General features: G+C 37.3%; 1 pseudogene across 1 annotated transcript; it reads left to right on the top strand.

Annotated features, from left to right (window-relative positions):
• Window positions 1-289: 289 nt before the first annotated feature.
• LOC149564963 (pentatricopeptide repeat-containing protein At3g12770-like) lies at window positions 290-4326 on the top strand (annotated as a pseudogene). The gene is made up of 2 exons (XR_016361980.1): window positions 290-2660; window positions 2871-4326. The product of XR_016361980.1 is annotated as a pentatricopeptide repeat-containing protein At3g12770-like (transcript).
• The last annotated feature ends 14244 nt before the right edge of the window (window positions 4327-18570 follow it).

Below are 18570 nucleotides of genomic sequence, written 5' to 3'. Positions count from 1 at the left end.
GAAAGTTGAATACCAAGTAAATAAAAGGAAATAAAAAAGAGTCTAAAATAGACGAAAACAATCTAACTACAACTTAATCATAAAGCCTATCTATTCGATAAAAAAAAATTAAATTTAAAAAATCAATAAATAGTATTATTGTGAAATTTTAAGTATTGAAAATTACAAATCAAATTTAATCTTATAACCCGGATATATAATTTTAATATTAATAAAAGGAGAACTATTCAAAAAAAATTGCTCCTATATTACATCAACAAAACGCGTTTAAATTTTCTAGACGACTCTCTCTATGACAGGCATAGTCTCTGAGTGAGGTTCTTTGATTCGAACATGTGGATGTGTCATTGCTATTCAGTAGCCCTTGGGTAATGGCTTTTCGGTAGCACTAAATAACTGGCTGCATAGCCACTGCCATCGTTTACAATGCTAACGTTCCATCTTCGGTGTAATAAGTCACTGCATTCTGTGTTGAAATACATAACCATTCAAGCAAATATCAGCTCATGTCGTCTGAAATCACCATTAAAACCAACTTTTTGTGAACCGCAACTCAACAATGTTGAAGATTACTATTATTCTGCGTTGCACAGATGTAAAACAATCCAGCAGCTCATGGGAATCCATGGACAAGTGAACAAAATTGGTATTGACCAGCGAATTTCTCTAGCTATAAAGCTTGTGAATAAGTATGTTGAATGTGACGACCTGGAGAATGCACGCCTAGTATTTGACAGAATGTCTCGAAATAATACAGCTCAAATGTTTGACAAAATGTCTGAACAGAACATTCTTCTATGGAATGCAATGCTTGCAGGTTATGCATCTCATGGTCGATCAGAAGACACTATCGCACTCTATTACCAAATGCAGATTGAAGGTTTGTCGCCGGACGAGTTCACATTTTCGATAGCGCTCAAGGTGTGTGCCAACCCCTCGGTTCTGCAAGAGGGAAAGAAAATTCATACTCACATAGTAAAGAAAATCGGACCGGAGTATGGAGTAGTTGTTGCAACTGGGCTTGTAGATATGTACGTTAGATGTGGAAGCATAGAGGATGCGCAGCAGGTATTCAACAACATAAGCGAAATGTAGTCTCGTGGACTGCCATGCTCAGAGCGTACGTGCAGAACGGGCAAGGCATACAAGTCTTGAAGATGTTCAATCAGATGCAAGTGGGAAAAGAAATTCCCAATTCTTTCACCACGGTGAATGTGCTCGCTGCTTGCACCCAGTTAGGATATCTGCATCAAGGCAAGTGGATACATGCTTATGCAATTAGAAGTGGATTTGAGTCGGATTGTTTTATTGGCTCGGCATTAATAAACATGTATGCAAATTGTAATTCAATTTTGGACGCATGCCAAATGTTTGACAAAATCTCGAAAAGGGATGTATTTTCCTGGACTTCAATGATTGGTGCTTGTGCGCAGAATGGTTACGCACATGATGCATTGACAATCATCAAGGACATGCAACTTGCAAGCATTAAGCCCAATTCGGTGACCCTCTTGAACGTGATTGTGGCTTGTGTAAATATAGGAAAACTGACATATGGGAGGTGTGTCCATGGTTATGTACTTAGACGTGGATTTCAGGCAGATGAATCTGTGGGGAATTCTCTTTTGTCTATGTATTCCAAGTGCCATGGTATAGAAAATGCATCTATATTGTTTCAGAAAATGTCTAGAAGAAATGTAGTGTCATGGAATGCAATGATTACTGGGTATACTCAAAGCGGATATCATAATGATGCCTTGATAATTTTTCATGAAATGGTGGAACTTGGAAATATGAATCCCGATCAAGTTACTGTTGTGAGTGCGCTCTCGTCGTGTTCTCATTTAGGAGCTCTGCAGGAAGGTAAGTGGATTCATGAATACATAATTAGAAGTGGATTTGCAAAAGATGCCTTTGTTGGAGCAGCACTTATAGATATGTATGCCAAATGTGGCAGTAAAGAAATTGCTGACCAAGTTTACCAAAAAATGTGCAAAAAAAATGTTGTGGTGTGGAGTGCATTGATTGCAGGGTATGCAGTGCACGGGCACGGCCATAGTGCCGTAGCTCTTTTTGCGCAAATGAAGCAGCTTGGTCCAAAACCAAATCATGCCACGTTCGTTTCTGTTTTGTCCGCTTGCAGTCATGCAGGTCTCGTAGAAGAAGGCTGGCACTGTTTTCATTCTATGCAGCAAGATTATTGCATTACACCCATGATGAAGCATTACGCATGCATGGTTGACCTTCTTGGCCGGGCTGGTCATTTGGATGAAGCGCTAGACTTCATCAAAAGGATGCCATTAGAGCCCGATTCTTCAATTTGGGGAGCCTTGCTTGCTGCCTGCAAAATTCACTCTAATAATGTGCTTGGAGAACATGTGGCCGAACACCTATTGGACTTGAACCCTAAAGACCCTGGCTTCTATGTACTACTGTCAAACATCTACGCCGCAGCTGGGAAATGGGAGAATGTAGAAAGGGTTAGGTCGTTGATGAAAGATAGTGGCTTGAAAAAGACACCGGGTTGTAGCCTCATTTAAGTTAAAAGCAACATTCACTCATTTTTTACAGGAGACGGATCACGTCCTCAATCTAAGAAAATATATGCAACTTTACAAAGCTTATCTAGGCAAATAGAAGATTTAGGATATGTGCCCGATCAAATGTTCTGCTGCATGATGCTATTGCTGACAAGGAAAAGAAGTTAGCTGTTGCTTTCGGTCTTATCAGCACATATGCCGGAGTTTCTATTCAGATTAGGAAAAACATCCGTATCTGTAGTGACTGCTATACTGCTGCAAAGTATATTTCCAGAATTGTCAGACGAGAAATTATAGTGAGGGACTCAAATCGCTTTCATCATTTTAAAGATGAATGTTCTGCTGCATGATGCTATTGCTGACAAGGAAATGAAGGAGCACTTGCGTTTATATCACAGCAAGAAGTTAGCTATTGCTTTCGGTCTTATCAGCACATATGCCAGAGTTTCTATTCAGATCAGGAAAAACATCCGTGTCTGTAGTGACTGCTATACTGCTGCAAAGTATATTTCCAGAATTGTCAGACGAGAAATTATAGTTAGGGACTCAAATCGCTTTCATCATTTTAAAGATGGATTACGTTCTTGTGGAGATTACTGGCGATGCTTTAAAAGCAACAAGCATATGCGGAAATCTCACTCAATTCTTCTCTGTGATGTTCCCAGCTCTGGTTAAAACCCTATCCGCTTGACCTCATCTATTAATCATATCTAAAAGTTTTAGACGCTAAATCAACTGCAAATTGAAAAACGACTTTCTTATACCAATGAATTGAACCTAGGGTTTTTTCCTCGTTCCCTCTATTTGCTGTTCAACAATTTCAGATCAACATGTGCAAGTAATTCTCGTAGCAGCAGCAATTAAGCCATGACATTGGCATATAAACCGCTCAGCTCAGAAATAAAAAACTTTGAATGTAAATCTCAGTCTACTATGTAATACACAGTTCACATTGTAAAACAGAGTTTAGCTAAACGTATCCAGTATACACATGCTTACATATTCAACATACGTATCCAGTGTTGGTCTTTGAATCCTTTAATGCCAGTCATCTATTTCCAGCTTCCCTGTGTCAGACTGTAGAGTGAGATCCCAACTGAAAGTGTTTGGAGGTCTGAATTATCTTCAATGCCCAAAGGGATGAGTTGTGAAACCTTTAGCCAATAAATTCTCCAATTGGCCCCCAACCACTAGGCGTAGATCTGAAAGTACTTTGAGGTTTGAACAGAAGTTGTAGTAAAATAACTGTTGAAGTTTTTTAGAATATATTTTCTATTCACCATTTCCTCTCAAGAATAAGACTCAATCTTACTTATGTGTTAGTGCTGCCCTGTAACCAATATTTATAACAATCAAATGTTATCTATGTCGGCATCAAGGAATCCCACCATAGCTACACAAACATCAACAATAACAATCCTTCCTAAATCTGAGAATTTTCTGATAATATGCCTCCTCTGTTGTTGGACGAGCTTGCCCAGATTATGCTTGTTTCCTTGCAATCTATTTAAGGAACTCACCCACTGACAGCCTCAATGCTGCTAAAATTATATGCCCAACTTAGATTTATTCTGCGATCATCACAGGTTTCATCTTGTTAGTGCTACCAAAAAGGAAATTGCTCCTAAAACCATTATTCCGTAACAATCAACCAGCAACTCTTTTAATAGCATTGCTTTGAGTGGCTTGTGCCACATAAGGCCAAGCCTGACCTCTCAGCTTGGTGCCAAAACAAAATTTCAAAATTATATTAAGGATGATCTCAATAAAGAATTATTTATTATCATTATTATTATTTAGAGTGCTGTTTGTGCCAGCAATTTATTTATTTATTTTTATTTTAAATGTTTATTAATTATTGTGCTGGCTGACCTAGAGGGGACATGACAGTCCTTCCCACACAGATTTTGCTTGTCCTAAAGCAAGAACAACACCAGAAGTGTGATCCTTTTCATTATAAAGAAACCTATTGGTCCTGGGGGCTGCACCTTGATACTTACCGAAACACATCATCATTGTCTGCTGCTACTGTTGCATATAATCTAAGGACAAAGGAAAAATTATAGCAGACAGCTTGACGATACCACTGAGACTGTTATTGAGTTTTCTTGATGTTGAGTTTTTCCTTTTTTGCGACTTCTTACTCATATTTTTCAGCAATGACCAAGCCATTTTTCAACTCTAGAGCACAAGCTTCCAACAACTTTTCTTTGTTTGGATTCAACTCTATTTTTTCTGCAATGAATTTTACCTTTGATTTGCAAACTGTCTGTCCCTATTTGATGTCAAATAAGGCATTTTCAATATCCTCACTTGTTCTATCACCATAAAATTTGAAAGTGTATGTAGCTTTTTGTGCCTCCTTGATGCACTGCACTTGTCTGCATGACTGTCCCAAAAGAGGAAATGAAGCTCAAGGCAAAGCACTCAAGAATCAATTGATATCCAAGGATCTTTCCACAAGCCCTTTAACAAAATTAAAATGGGGATCATGTTTTGCCATTTGTATTCTGCAACATGTTGGACATTGACTCATTACAGCTTCCTTGGCTTTACTCAGAGTTGTATCCAGCGCTCCAAAAACTGTGTATAAAGGTTATTTTCAATTATTCAACAATGATCTGAGGGGTTTCAGAAGCTTTAATGGAGCAACGAGATTTTTAATGTCCTTGTGATTGTACTCAGCTCCATTGCTGAGCTCCACAATTGTCAGCAAGTGAACATCTACCTCTATAGTCCTGGCAGTTATGGGGTTTCCTTATTCAGTGACTTGAAATATCACTTCTGCCTTGACATTTGTTGAAAGAAGTGATTAGCAGGCCTCTGTAGATACTGAATATTCCCTAGGAGCTTTCAAACTGCATCTCCACTTCATGCATTCCCATGTTCTTCAATATATTTCAGAATGCCTTTGATATATTAAGAACGTGGTTTCCTATATTACATCTGCTTTCTCTACCACCATCATTGGTTACTGGGTCAATCCAATCAGTCTCAAAGTCTTTTTCAAGTGCCTCCATCTCTGCACCAACACGGGTCATGACTACCCTCATGAGCAACAACTTTCATTTCTGAGTTGTTTATATTCTGCATCACTTTCGTTTTCTTGTGAATCAATCCATGGCCAGTTTGTGATTGTACGGTTATATTATTCGTTTCGATATATGATTCAATTGGGTGTTCTTTACAACTGTGGCTTGCACTTATCATCAACGGTCTTTGTGAATTGTCATTATTATCTTCCTTTGATGAATAATTGAGCATACCTTTAAGAAGACCTCTCATTCCTTATCTGTAGTGCCTGCCTCTAGTTTACATTTTTGCTATCATTGTCAAACTCTTTTAGGCCATTTTTATGTTTGATGATTAGTAGCATGATTTTGGGATTATCAGATATTGTTTCAGATTCAGTTGATATATGATGAAATTACTTGGTACTCTATACTTCATGTATGCATGATGATTATTACAGTATTTTTCAGTCATTGATGATATTTAGTTAGATGGATCATTATATGTGTTTTCTTATAGAGACTTACCCCATACTGCATGATGGCGTGCGTGTTTGTTTCTTTATGTATGACATTTCTAATGTGGTTAAGGAAGAGAGTAGTAATCACCTGCTAGTCGGAATCTACACAATGCACTACTTCCTGCCATTGCTTGTTTAGCTTAGTATATATTATGTATGTACATGTGTGGATTTTATGTATGATGCAGGTATTGGGTATCGACTTCTCTAAATTACTAGGATGAGTGTACCCTATCGCATTATCTTAATGGTAAGAGAGGGGAGATAAATTCTTAAGTCCAAATCCTAAACCTTTAAGCCATTGATCCTAATTGAAAATTAGGACAAGTATCTAAGTTGAGTACCCTCCAAATGCATCAAATGTCATTGATTCGTGATTATAACCCGTTAGTTTGATTTGTGTGTGTTTTTCTAGGATGGGTTTTCATATTTTACTTTATGGGTCTTTGGCGAATTTTCTATTAATTAAGTCTAATTAAATAATTAAGTTTAATGAAAAATTATTATGATATTTTAATGAAATTAATTAAATAAAAAAAATTAAATCTGAAGATAAAAATGATAAGTATAAATTTGGAACGTGATAATATTTATTTAAGTTTAATAATAATATATTTAGAGTTCATTTTTAAATAAATGCTAAATAATATTATTATTTAAGTTAATAAATAGTTATCAAATTTAATGTTCGAAAATAAATTTAGAAGTGAGAAAAAAAATTAATTTATTAAAAATTTCATAATTGCATGATGCATGCATCAGATTTAATTTAATAAATTAATATAAAAAGAGTTAAATGAAAATTAAATAAAATAATTTAATTAATTAATTAATATGCATGAGAAAGATTTTTTAAAAAAAGTTAATAATGAATTAAGGGTGGTGAGCAAAGAGTTCTTTGGGGTGAACGCACAATTAGTGCCTTGATTTTTGGGAGAAAACTCCATATCACAACTTGGGGGTTCATTTTCAAGGGAATACAAATTTTGAAGAATGAAGAAATTTTCGGAAAGAAGAAGGTTCTAGGAGGAGGAATTTTTTCTATAGTATTTTAGGGCATAGCGATTAGCATCAGTGTCCAGGTAGGCGCTTGTGATTTTCACATATCTTAATACACTGTTTTCTTTCTTGTCTTCATTGTGTCTGTGGAGTGTTTTCTGAAGAATTCTTGTGATGAATGTTTTTAGCAATATGCATTCCTGATATGAATATTAAATCTTTTGTTTAATGGAAAATCAAAAGTTTTGTATAATTCTTTTTTAGTAGATTAAATGAATGAGAATTTTATTGGGAAGGATTTGAATTTAAATGGAAAATCTTCTTAGAAAAAATAAATTTTAAAAAAAGAGTAAATTGTATTCCTCCATTAGATTAATTCTGGGTTTTGATTGAAAAAAATTATACTTTAAATAAATTTGTTGATTACAAATTATAATAAAATAAATTAGTATCTAGTAAAAAAGGGAAAAAAACGTTTATATAAATACATTTTTTTATAAAAAGAAATTTAATAAAAAATTATATAAATTAGAGGGGGAGGGAATTACCTCGTACCCCTCTGTTGTCAGCTACACGCAAGTAATGCAACAATAGGGGTACTCTGTACTCGCTGTCATCGCAAGCCCTGCGACAGCAAGGTACTATGGCAGGCCACAGGCCTTCCTTTGAGCTGGCGGGCTTTAATCGCATTTCTTTTTTAAAAAAATTATTTTATTTTATTAAAATTAAAATTTAATTAAAGTTTATAGATAATATTTATTATAATTTTTAAATATTATTTTATTAATAAATTTTATTAAAAATTTTTAATTTGTAAAAAATTAATAAATGATATTTAATATAGTTATTAATTTATTTAAAATTAATTTATAAAAATTAATTAAATGTAATAGACATTAGTTTATTTAAGATAAAATTTAATTATTGTGAGCATTAGTAAGCAAAATAGGATACCTTTTAAATTGTAAATCCGACTTTGGTAGAAATTACTATTGCTCTATCGAAAATCAATGAGCAAACTCAAACAAATATAGTATTTACCCTTAGTAAATTTTAGAAAATTGATTTCAAAATATGGGGGTAAAACCTTAATTTCTATTCGAATATAAATATGGGTTAACTATAGGGTAAACGAGGATTCTTCTAACTTGAAAACATACTATGAAACGAAAATTGGAACCTCATATATAACTTAACCTTGTGATTCAAAACGAGTCAAAACAAGTACTTGCATCTCGTTTCTATATGCTATCTGTGTTTGAGGTTTTGGGGTTGACTAGATTGTAGACTAGTTCTAAGACATCTACCAGAGGCTTGGGAGTTTTGTGAGTGTGGTATCATGCTGACTTGATCTTGATTACTTTTACTTAACCATGGTATGTGATGGTATGCTCTATGTTGAGTGTGTTTATATTGTTGATTACTGTCTTCAATGTCTTTGTGGGATAGTGAAATTTATGTTATAAGATAACTGATTTAACCATTTTGAGTCATTGATCAGTATTATTGGGATACTTTCCGGTTGCTCATTGAGAACTGGTGGATATTGTGATTTGTCTTTGATGCTTTCCAGTTGCTTGCAGAAAAATGATGTGATTATTATGATTTTCTTTATGATGCTTTCCAATCACTTGTATAGGACTGAAGTGATTTTACCATAATTTTGTGATTTGTGATTTCATAAGCTTAGGGTAGGAAATCTATGTATAGTGTCAGGAAGTGGCTTGCAATGGAGGCTGCGGCCCTAAGTGGCTGCCAAGGTAACTCATTGTAAGTTGTATAATAAGTGAAAACATTATGTTAATTGAGAGTAAAACGAACCTAATAGGAGTCTTTGTATGCTCTTACAAACATTATGTTAAATGAGAGTAAAATGAACCTAATAAGACTAGGATGGGAGTAGAGAGAATGTTTGGTTGAGACTTTGCATTTTGTAGTATGCCTTGTCAGTACGAGAGGATACTAGTGGCCGCATAGGAATCACTAGGGGGTCGGGATCCTGAGAGACTGCCAGGGTAACTCTAGCGTGATACTTTGCATAGGAATGTTTGGTTGAGACTTTGCATTTTGTAGTATGCCTTGTCAGTACGAGAGGATACTAGTGGCCGCATAGGAATCACTAGGGGGTCGGGATCCTGAGAGACTGCCAGGGTAACTCTAGCGTGATTCGTGAGATGACACTTGCCCGCTTACATAGTAGGTTTCCTATGTGTCTTGTGCACCTTTGGGTATAGATGTCGACCTATCTTGGAACCCTTTGAGTTAGATTACTTTTAAGATTTCCTAGACTTAGAGAGTACTTGTGATATTTGATTTGATATCATGTTTGGGACTTGAGATGATCTCCTCAATGCGGTAGGAGTGAGCCATTTAGGTTCCATGCGGTTGGATGGTAGTGCTTTTTCACTCTTACCATTGAGATCCGTCCGTAGTCATTGTGGTTGGAGCTTCCTTATCTGCATTTACTTTCATTCCTTTTATGTATCATTATGATGAATGGTTATATTTCATGATGGATGTTATATCTCTTATGATGGATGGTTTTATTTATGTTTATTATACTTTGTATCATGGATTTGAGGAGGATGATGTATTTCTATTTCTACATATGTATATTTTTTAAAACCTTTCATACCATGTGACATGTACAGTGGATGATTGAGTATTCTGAATTTAATTTGCCAAGAGGGATTCAGAACAAATGTATATCATTTAAATGGACATTGGACTTTATAATTATTCTTTCGTATGGAAGTGGTATTGATGGACTTAGTATTAGATTAAATTTATATGTGATTCAATGTCTTGGGATCCTTAAGAAATTTAACCTATTATGTATATTTTTAGTTGATTGTATGTTATTACTTCTACTACTATGTGTTTAATGTGTATGTTATTCTTTCTTTTTTTTTGAAAAAAAAATGTTGCTAAACTTAGTAAAACTTTAGGTTATTTCTTTTGGGTCCCTTGGTGAGGCGTTGCATCTGGTATGAGAGCCTGAGTTTCTACATTGGGAGCTTTGGGTATATTGGAACGCCACTAGTGTTAACTAGTTGAATTGAAACAAAATTTAAACTTTTAGTTGTATATTTTTTTCTTACTTCAACACTTAGACATCAAACTAAAAATTATACTTAAACCTAAACATAGGCAAAACTAAAAATTGGAACTTATTCTGTTTTCAAAACCATGTGTCTTTTATATACATGCTTACAGTAGTATGCTTTATGGTTGTTTTAGTATCTTGTATCTTGGATATTATTGTACGATGGTATCTAGGATGAGATCTTCTGTTAGAGGCCATAGCCTTGGTCATGGTAAAGGCCATGGACAAGGCAAATCTATCAGTGTACATGAGTCTGTCCATAAAGGCCCCATTCAGGAAGAGAATAGGGAAGATCATATCAATGAGCATCAGGAAGAGACTAGGGAAGAACATGTCAGTGAGCATCAAGAAGAGAGCCATAGAGAGTAGCATGCCGACTCCGAGGAGGTGGATCTAGGGAAAATGATGTAGACCATTATTGATCGCCTACCTCTTGTTCATGACCGGGATAGAGCACATCAGGCAAGACATGAGCATAGACCCGAGTCTAGGACCTCTCGAAGGGATCATCATAGATTCATAGTATCTACTCAAATGAAGGACCTTATGAGGACCAAGGTCATGCCCTTTAATGGGCATGGTTCAGGATACATAGCCGAGTAGTGGCTTATTACTCTTGAAAGGATTTTTGCTATGTAGGACTTTGATAATAATGTCAAAGAAAGGTTTTCCATTACCAACCTGGAAAACTTTGGAGCCACTTGGTGGACTATCGAGAAAAAGAAGCTACGCATAAATATGAACAGTGTCACATGTGAGATATTCTTGGAGAGTTTCCGTGAGCGATTCCTACTAAAGGAATGGAAGCAACATAGAGCAGATGAGTTCCATAAACTGAGACAGTACACTATGACCATTGTAGAGTATGAGCGCAAGTTCTATTAGCTCATGCCCTTTTTAGGATTCACTGACAACCCAACATAGTTGGCACAACATTTCATTAGAGGCTTGAACAACCGTATAGTTGGGGGTGTTAAGGTATTTGAGCTTAAAACCTTCAAGGATGCAGTACATCGAGCCATCCTTGTAGAGCAGAGTGTCAACTTTGGACATGGAGGTTTTGTGAGAGCACCTACAACATCAAGAACTAAGGGCAACCACAACTCAGGTGGAAACAAGAAGCCTCATTTTCCTAAGGGGAATCCATATCAACAACAACCTCAGTAGTCACAACAGCAGAAGGGATCATACCCTTAGGCACAGAGTGGTGGCAGTGGTTCTAACTCCAAGAATAATCGCAATGCTCAGCACAATAAACAAAATTAGCACACTCAGCCTGTAGAGAGCAGCCAGTCTTTTACTTGTAGGGATAGCCACCGGTAGTTGAATACACCACCTATAAGGAGAGGATTTGGCAAAGGTATAGGATGTTATATGTGTGGGTAGATTGGACACATAGTAGCTCATTGTCCATAGCGAGCACCTCAATATTTAGGTCCTAGGCTAGCAACATCTGAGCCTATAGTCAGAGATGCAGGTAGAGCTCATAGGATTTTTGCAGCAGTTGATCACCGTCAGGTAGTGTTAGTGTAGTTTTTTATTTTTCCTATTTTGCTAGGTTTTTTCTACACTTTTAATAATCTCGCTTAGGTTAATAAAGCATGTCTTATTAGGTGAATGGTTGTGAGGTGTCACCTTCCTACATGTAAGCATCCATTAGCTATCTTGAGAAGATACTTTGCTATCTTTAGTTCAATAGATGGTTGCTCCTCATTGGTTGGTGTTGCCACCTCCTCCCTCTTCCTAGCCTATATAAGCATGCTACCTGGCTTGTATTTGGATCTCTTGTTTTTGCATCCTCTTAATGCTATTTTGCTTCTAGCATTTGCATTACTCTCTTGGAGACTAACTCCATGATGCTATTTTGATTTTGTATCATTTGCATTCATAGTTTAGATATTTACTCTTTGCACTAGTTTTCTGGGTTATTAATCTTATCAGATTCTAACATGGTATCAGAGCTTTTCTATGTGCAAGAGTAGATTTTAGTTTCCTTATTTGAGAGATTTGGGGGGGGCAAATAAACTTTATTTTAGTTTTTTGAAAAATGAAGTATGCTCTTCTCTTGCATCTTTGGATGATTCCGAGAATCAGAAAAGTTTTGACAAAAACAGTTTTTCTCTGCGGTTTTAATCTCAAATCTAACAACCAACTTGCATATTTGAAGTTTTCAATCAGTTTTGCAGGTTCCAACATACCATTGATGGACTTAAGAAGCTAATCCAACATTTGCATGTCATATTTTGGTTGCTGGGGTCGTTTTTAAATTTTTGGAGCCGTTTTTTACTGTTAAAGGCGTCCAATTTACACTACAGCAACATCTTTTGTACATCAAAAAGAAAAACGCTTTCTGGGTTTTGTTCGCAGCCCCGAAAAACCATCTAGATATCTTTTATATTTTGCATGCAAGCTGTATATTTTGCAGAATCGAGCACGCAAAGCTACAACTATACCCCTCTCCGTTGGCAGTCACAAATTTGAACGCAGTTTTCAAATGTCTCATTCTTGCTCATATAGACTCCGATTTTGATGATTCTTGTTATGAACTTAGCTATTTTTTTGTGCTCTATCCATTAGTGGAGTTTTTTTTTATTTTCATGCATGAATTCTTTAGAAATTGCAGATTCTCAGCCGTGACTGTGCAAAGTTCTCATTTTAGAAACTTCAGAGGATCATAACTTTCTCATACGACCTTGTATCGAGGCGATTCTTTTTTTGAAAGTGCATGATTTTTTGAGTAGATCGTAGTGGTGCTATTTTTTTCCTTGATTATTGTGCCCAAGTTTCATTTTTAGCATATGCTCTTCATGAGGCCCTGTTGGTTTTTTCGCCGTAACTTGAGCATACGGACATATTTTTTCGATCTGAAAAATGCATTGGAAAGCTGGTTCCGAGACGGAGATGATGGTATAAGTTTTTTTTAAATTTTGCTACAGTCCGGTTGCCTGTTTTGGCAGTCAAAGCTAGATGTTCTATTTTGCCTTCCGGGAGCCATATCTCGCTCATTCAAACTCTTTTCTGGGCTCACCAGATATCGTTGGAAAGCTGGTTCTGTGAATTATTCAGTTGCAGAGGTCTTTTATCCAGATTCTTCTCTAGGTTCTTTCTCCTTCGAGTTTTGCACTTTCGCACTCTAGCGGATTACTTGGATTCTACAGGTCCTGGAATCTCTTCTTCTGTTCTTTTGGCTCACTCTTCTTTCTGACTTCTGAGCATTGTATGCTTCTATTCTGTTGCATTCCTTTTTCTGTAAATGTACTAAGATAAAGTGCCTGCTTTTGCATATTTGGGATCTTGTACACCTTGTGTTTGTTTGTACTCGCACTCAGTTATAAAGTGCCATGGGGGGTCATGATGTTTTGCCATTTTGTGCTCATCCACCTTTGTCAAGTGAATTTTTCTTCCAAGACATTAGCCCATGCAGTGTGTCGGTGACATTTCCCTTTATCCTGTGCTTGTACTTCTATTGCACTATTGGTGTTCCTGATTCTTCTTCTTGCAAATGTTTTTGGCATTACATTTCAGTGTTCCTGTCACCCCTCTCCCTGTTCAACATTATGGGGGGGTTCACCTGTTGGCTCTATTGCTTCTTTGGTTCGGTTGAGTGATCTACATATTCAGTTTTTGTTCCTATGTACTAGGCGGATGCAGTGGCTAGGCACCTATGCATTTCGGTGAGATGGTTCATGTACTATATAGACACTCATTCATTCCTACCTTTGGAAGTCACCTCTTCGATTGATCAGCTCTTCAGACTTTGTCTTCTCTACCTGGTCATGCACTATTTCAATGGGGGTTCCAGCAGTTTCTTCTGACAGTGTTTGCAGCTTCATGCTTCGGAGATGCTTCATACTCTTTTTTGTTCCTCTCTTTGGGACATTTCCTAGATTGGAGGCTTAGTTTCCTTCATCTAGTTCTTTTTCTTGTATTGGGTACCTGATCAGGCCTTGTTGCTAGGACCCATTTTCCTGCTTTCATAGCTTTGCTAGGTTAGCATCCACCTAAGCTTCGCTTATGGGGGGAAGGGGGGGGTGTTAGTGTAGTTTTTTATTTTTCCTATTTTGCTAGGTTTTTCCTACACTTTTAATAATCTCGCTTAGGTTAATAAAGCATGTCTTATTAGGTGAATGGTTGTGAGGTGTCACCTTCCTACATGTGAGCATCCATTAGCTATCTTGAAAAGATACTTTGCTATCTTTAGTCCGATAGATGGTTGCTCCTCATTGGTTGGTGTTGCCACCTCCTCTCTCTTCCTAGCCTATATAAGCATGCTACCTGGCTTGTATTTGGATCTCTTGTTTTTGCATCCTCTTAATGCTATTTTGCTTCTAGCATTTGCATTACTTTCTTGGAGACTAACTCTATGATGCTATTTTGATTTTGTATCATTTGCATTCATAGTTTAGATATTTACTCTTTGCACTAGTTTTCTAGGTTATTAATCTTATCAGATTCTAACAGGCAGACCATCAAGGGACTGTGGTTGAGACTACGGGAGTTATCCAAGGTACACCTCTCTCTATATTCAGGTGCCACGATTTCTTTTATTTCCCCATCATTATTTGCTAAGTGTAAGCTAGAAGTGGTTAAGAAAGATTAGGGTTGGCAAGTGGAACTAGCCTTAGGCACTAAGGTTTCCACAGATTTCATAGTTTATAGGTGTGGGCTTAGCATAGGAGGGTTTGAGACATCAGTTGACTTTCAAGTTATTCCTCTTGGCTCCTATGATGTGGTCTTAGGTATGGATTGGCTTGGCTCTCATAGAGCTAGTATAGACTGCAGGAAGAAGAACATTATGTGTCAGGATGACCAAGGGAAGGATGTGGAGATTATGGGGATACCGAGGCCTATATCTCTACGGATGATTTTTGCTATGTAATTGAAGCAGAGCTTTCATAAGGGATGTTAGATATTTTCTGTTAATGGTAAGTGAGCTAGATGAAGAAGATCTTGCAAGAAAGACTTTGGACCACCCTATTCTACAAGAGTATGCGGATGTCTTTTCGAGTGAGATTTCGAGCATGCCCCCGAAGAGAGATATTGATTTCAACATTGACCTCACTCCAAGAGCAAAGCCTATCTCTAGAGTTCCTTATTGTATGACCACTCAAGAATTGAGTGAGTTGCACCTATAGCTAGAGGAACTTTTGGCCAAGGGTAGTATCCAACCTAGTATATCAGCATGGGGAGCTCCAGTGTTGTTTGTGAAGAAGAAGGATGGTTCTTTGCACCTTTGCATTGATTATAGATAGCTAAACAAGGTGATAATAAAGAACAGGTATCCTCTACCAAGGATCAATGATTTATTTGATCAGATCAAGGGAGCTACAATGTTCTCCAAGATCAACCTTAAGTCAAGATACCATCAGCTTTGCATCAAGGAAGCTGACATTCATAAGACCGCCTTCTGAACTCGCTATGGGCACTATGAGTTCATAGTGGTACCTTTTGGGTTGATGAATACTCCATCAATTTTCATGAGCCTGATGAATGAAGTATTTTGTTCCTATCTTGATAGATTTGTACTTGTGTTCCTTAGTGATATACTGATATATTCTAAGTCCCAGAAGGAGCATGAGGAGCATCTACATTTGGTTTTGTAGTGCTTGAGAGATAATCAACTTTATGCCAATGCGGCGAAGTGTAACTTCTTTCAATCAGAGATACAATACTTAGGGCACGTCATATTAGGTGAGGGTATCTCTGTAGATCCCGCAAAGATCCAAGCAATAGTAGATTGGCCTACACCCACTGTTGTGTCAGAAATTCATAGTTTCATGGGTCTACCTAGTTGTTATCATAGATTCATCCAAAACTTCTCTAGAATAGCACATCCTATCACTCCCCTTTAGAGGAAAGGAAAGAAGTTTCTATGGATAGAGAAATGCGAGGAAATATTTCAGAAGCTCAAGGAGCTTTTGACCAGTGCACTAATCTTAGCAGTACCTGATCTAGCAGGTGATTTCATGGTGTGTACAGATGCTTCCCTTGAAAGAATTGGAGTGATTCTGATGCAGAATGGATGGGTGATTGCATATGAATCATGCAAGCTCAAGGATCACGAGCTAAATTATCCTACACATGATCTTGAGTTAGCAGCGGTAGTTCATGCCTTGACAAGATGGAGACATTTCTTGTTGGGGCACATATTTGAACTTCATAGCGATCATCACAGCCTCCAATACATTTTCACACAACCTAATATGAATGCTCGATAGAGGTGATGGATGGAGTTTCTATGTGAGTATGACTTCAAGGTGAAGTACATTTAGGAGAAAGAGAATGTGGTAGCATATTCTTTGAGTCACATGAGACATGTGATATCATCTATGACTCTTAGTGTCGATTTGAGGAGTCATATACTTTAGGCACTCCCTACCGATTCTTGGTATCAGGAGGTGTGCAGAGAGATAGATTCAGGGATACCTTTGGAGGGTAAGTTTTCAAACTATGTCCTAGAGTCAGATAACCTTTTGAGACATTTAGGAAGGATTTATGTGTCGCTATTGGATGAGCTTCTCACACTGATCCTATCAGAGGCCCATCGTGCACCTTACTTGGCACATCCAGGTGTCAAGAAGATGCATGCAGACTTGCGACGTTTATTCTATGGACAGGGATGAAGTGTGACATTGTTAATTTTTTGGCTAGGTGTCTTGAGTGTTAGAGGGTCAAAGCAGAGCACCAGCACCCAGTGGGACTTTTATAGCCAAATCTTATTCCTTCATGGAAGTGGGACATCATCTCTATGGACTTCATAGTGGGACTACCTATGACTACTCGTCATCATGATGCTATCATGGTCACCATTGATTGGTTGATTAAGGTGGCACACTTCTCACTGATAAGGTCTTCCTACACTGTAGCTTCTGTAGCTAATATCTTCATGTGCGACATCATGAGATTAAATAGTATTCCCTGAAAGATTATTTTGGATAGGGATCCTGTATTCACTTCCACGTTTTAGACATCACTACAACATGATCTTGGAGTGCAGTTGAATTTTAGTTCAGCATATCACCTAGAGATAGATGGTCAGACAGAGAGAGTGAATCAGATTCTAGACGATATGTTGCGGATGTATGTGAAGGATAGGTAGACTCATTCGAAAGATTATCTCTACCTAGTGGAGTTCACTTACAACAACGAATATTACAGTTCTATTAGCATGGTACCTTTCCAGGCTTTACATGGACGTCCTTGTTATACACCTTTGAGTTGGGAAAGTCTTGAGGATCACATTCTGTTGGGTCTTGAGATGCTTCGAGATATGGAGCAAGAGGTAGTACGTATCTGAGAGCACTTGACTATGGCACAGGATAGATAGAAAAAGTATGCTGATGCACATAGGATAGATAAATAGTTGGTTGTGGGAGAGAAGGTTTTTTTGAGGGTGCATTTGCAGAAGAGTCTGATCCATTATGGAAAGGGTTCAAAGCTGGCACCTCGCTTTGTGGGACCATTCAAGATACTTCAGAGGATTGGTCTAGTTGCCTATCGTCTTGCTTTACCGCCAAACCTAGCTCATATTCATGATGTTTTCCATGTTTCAGTACTTAGGCAGTATATCCTTGATGTGGTACATGTTCTTGATTGGAATGCGTTGTAAGTAGAGGACGGGTAATTGGCTTTGGAGCTGGTTCGCATTCTGGAGCTGCCAAAGTTGACCTTGAGGGGTTGAACCATAGAGCAGGTAAGGGTCCAATGGGACCCTACTGACGACTCTTTAGCTACAAGGGAGCATGCATCTAAATTATGGAATTTATATTCCTACTTGTTTATAGGCTTCCAAGAGTAAGCCTAATTTTAGGGGGGGTGGATGTAGTGCCTACCCCTAGTTTACATTTTTGCTATCATTTGCAAACTCTTTTTAGGCCAGTTTTATGTTTGATGATTAGTAGCATGATTTTGAGATTATTAGATATTGTTTCAAATTCAGTTGATATATGATGAGATTACTTGGTACTCTATACTTCATGTATGCACGATGATTACAATAGTGTTTTTTAATCATTGATGATGTTTAGTTAGATGGATCATTATATGTGTTTTCTTATGGATACTTATACCATACTGCATGTGTATGGTGTGCGTGTTTATTTCTTTATGTATGGCATTTCCGATGTGGTTAAGGATGGGAGTCGAAGTCACTTGCTAGTCGGGATCTACATGATGCACCACTTCTTGCCATTACCTATTTATCTTAGTATATATTGTGTATTTACATGCGTGGATTTTATATAGGATGTAGGTATCGAGCATCGACTTCCTTGAATTGCCAGGATGAGTGTACCCTATCGCATTATCTCAATGGTAAGAGAGGGGAGATAAATTCTAAAGTCCAAATCCTACAACTTTAAGCCATTTTCCTTAATTGAAAATTAGGACAAGTA

This window comes from Cupressus sempervirens, chromosome 3 (genome assembly GCF_028749045.1).
Source record: "Cupressus sempervirens isolate cs-2001-9-10 chromosome 3, ASM2874904v1, whole genome shotgun sequence".
Classification (NCBI taxonomy): Eukaryota; Viridiplantae; Streptophyta; class Pinopsida; order Cupressales; family Cupressaceae; genus Cupressus; species Cupressus sempervirens.
This window is presented reverse-complemented; position numbering and strand designations above follow the sequence as displayed.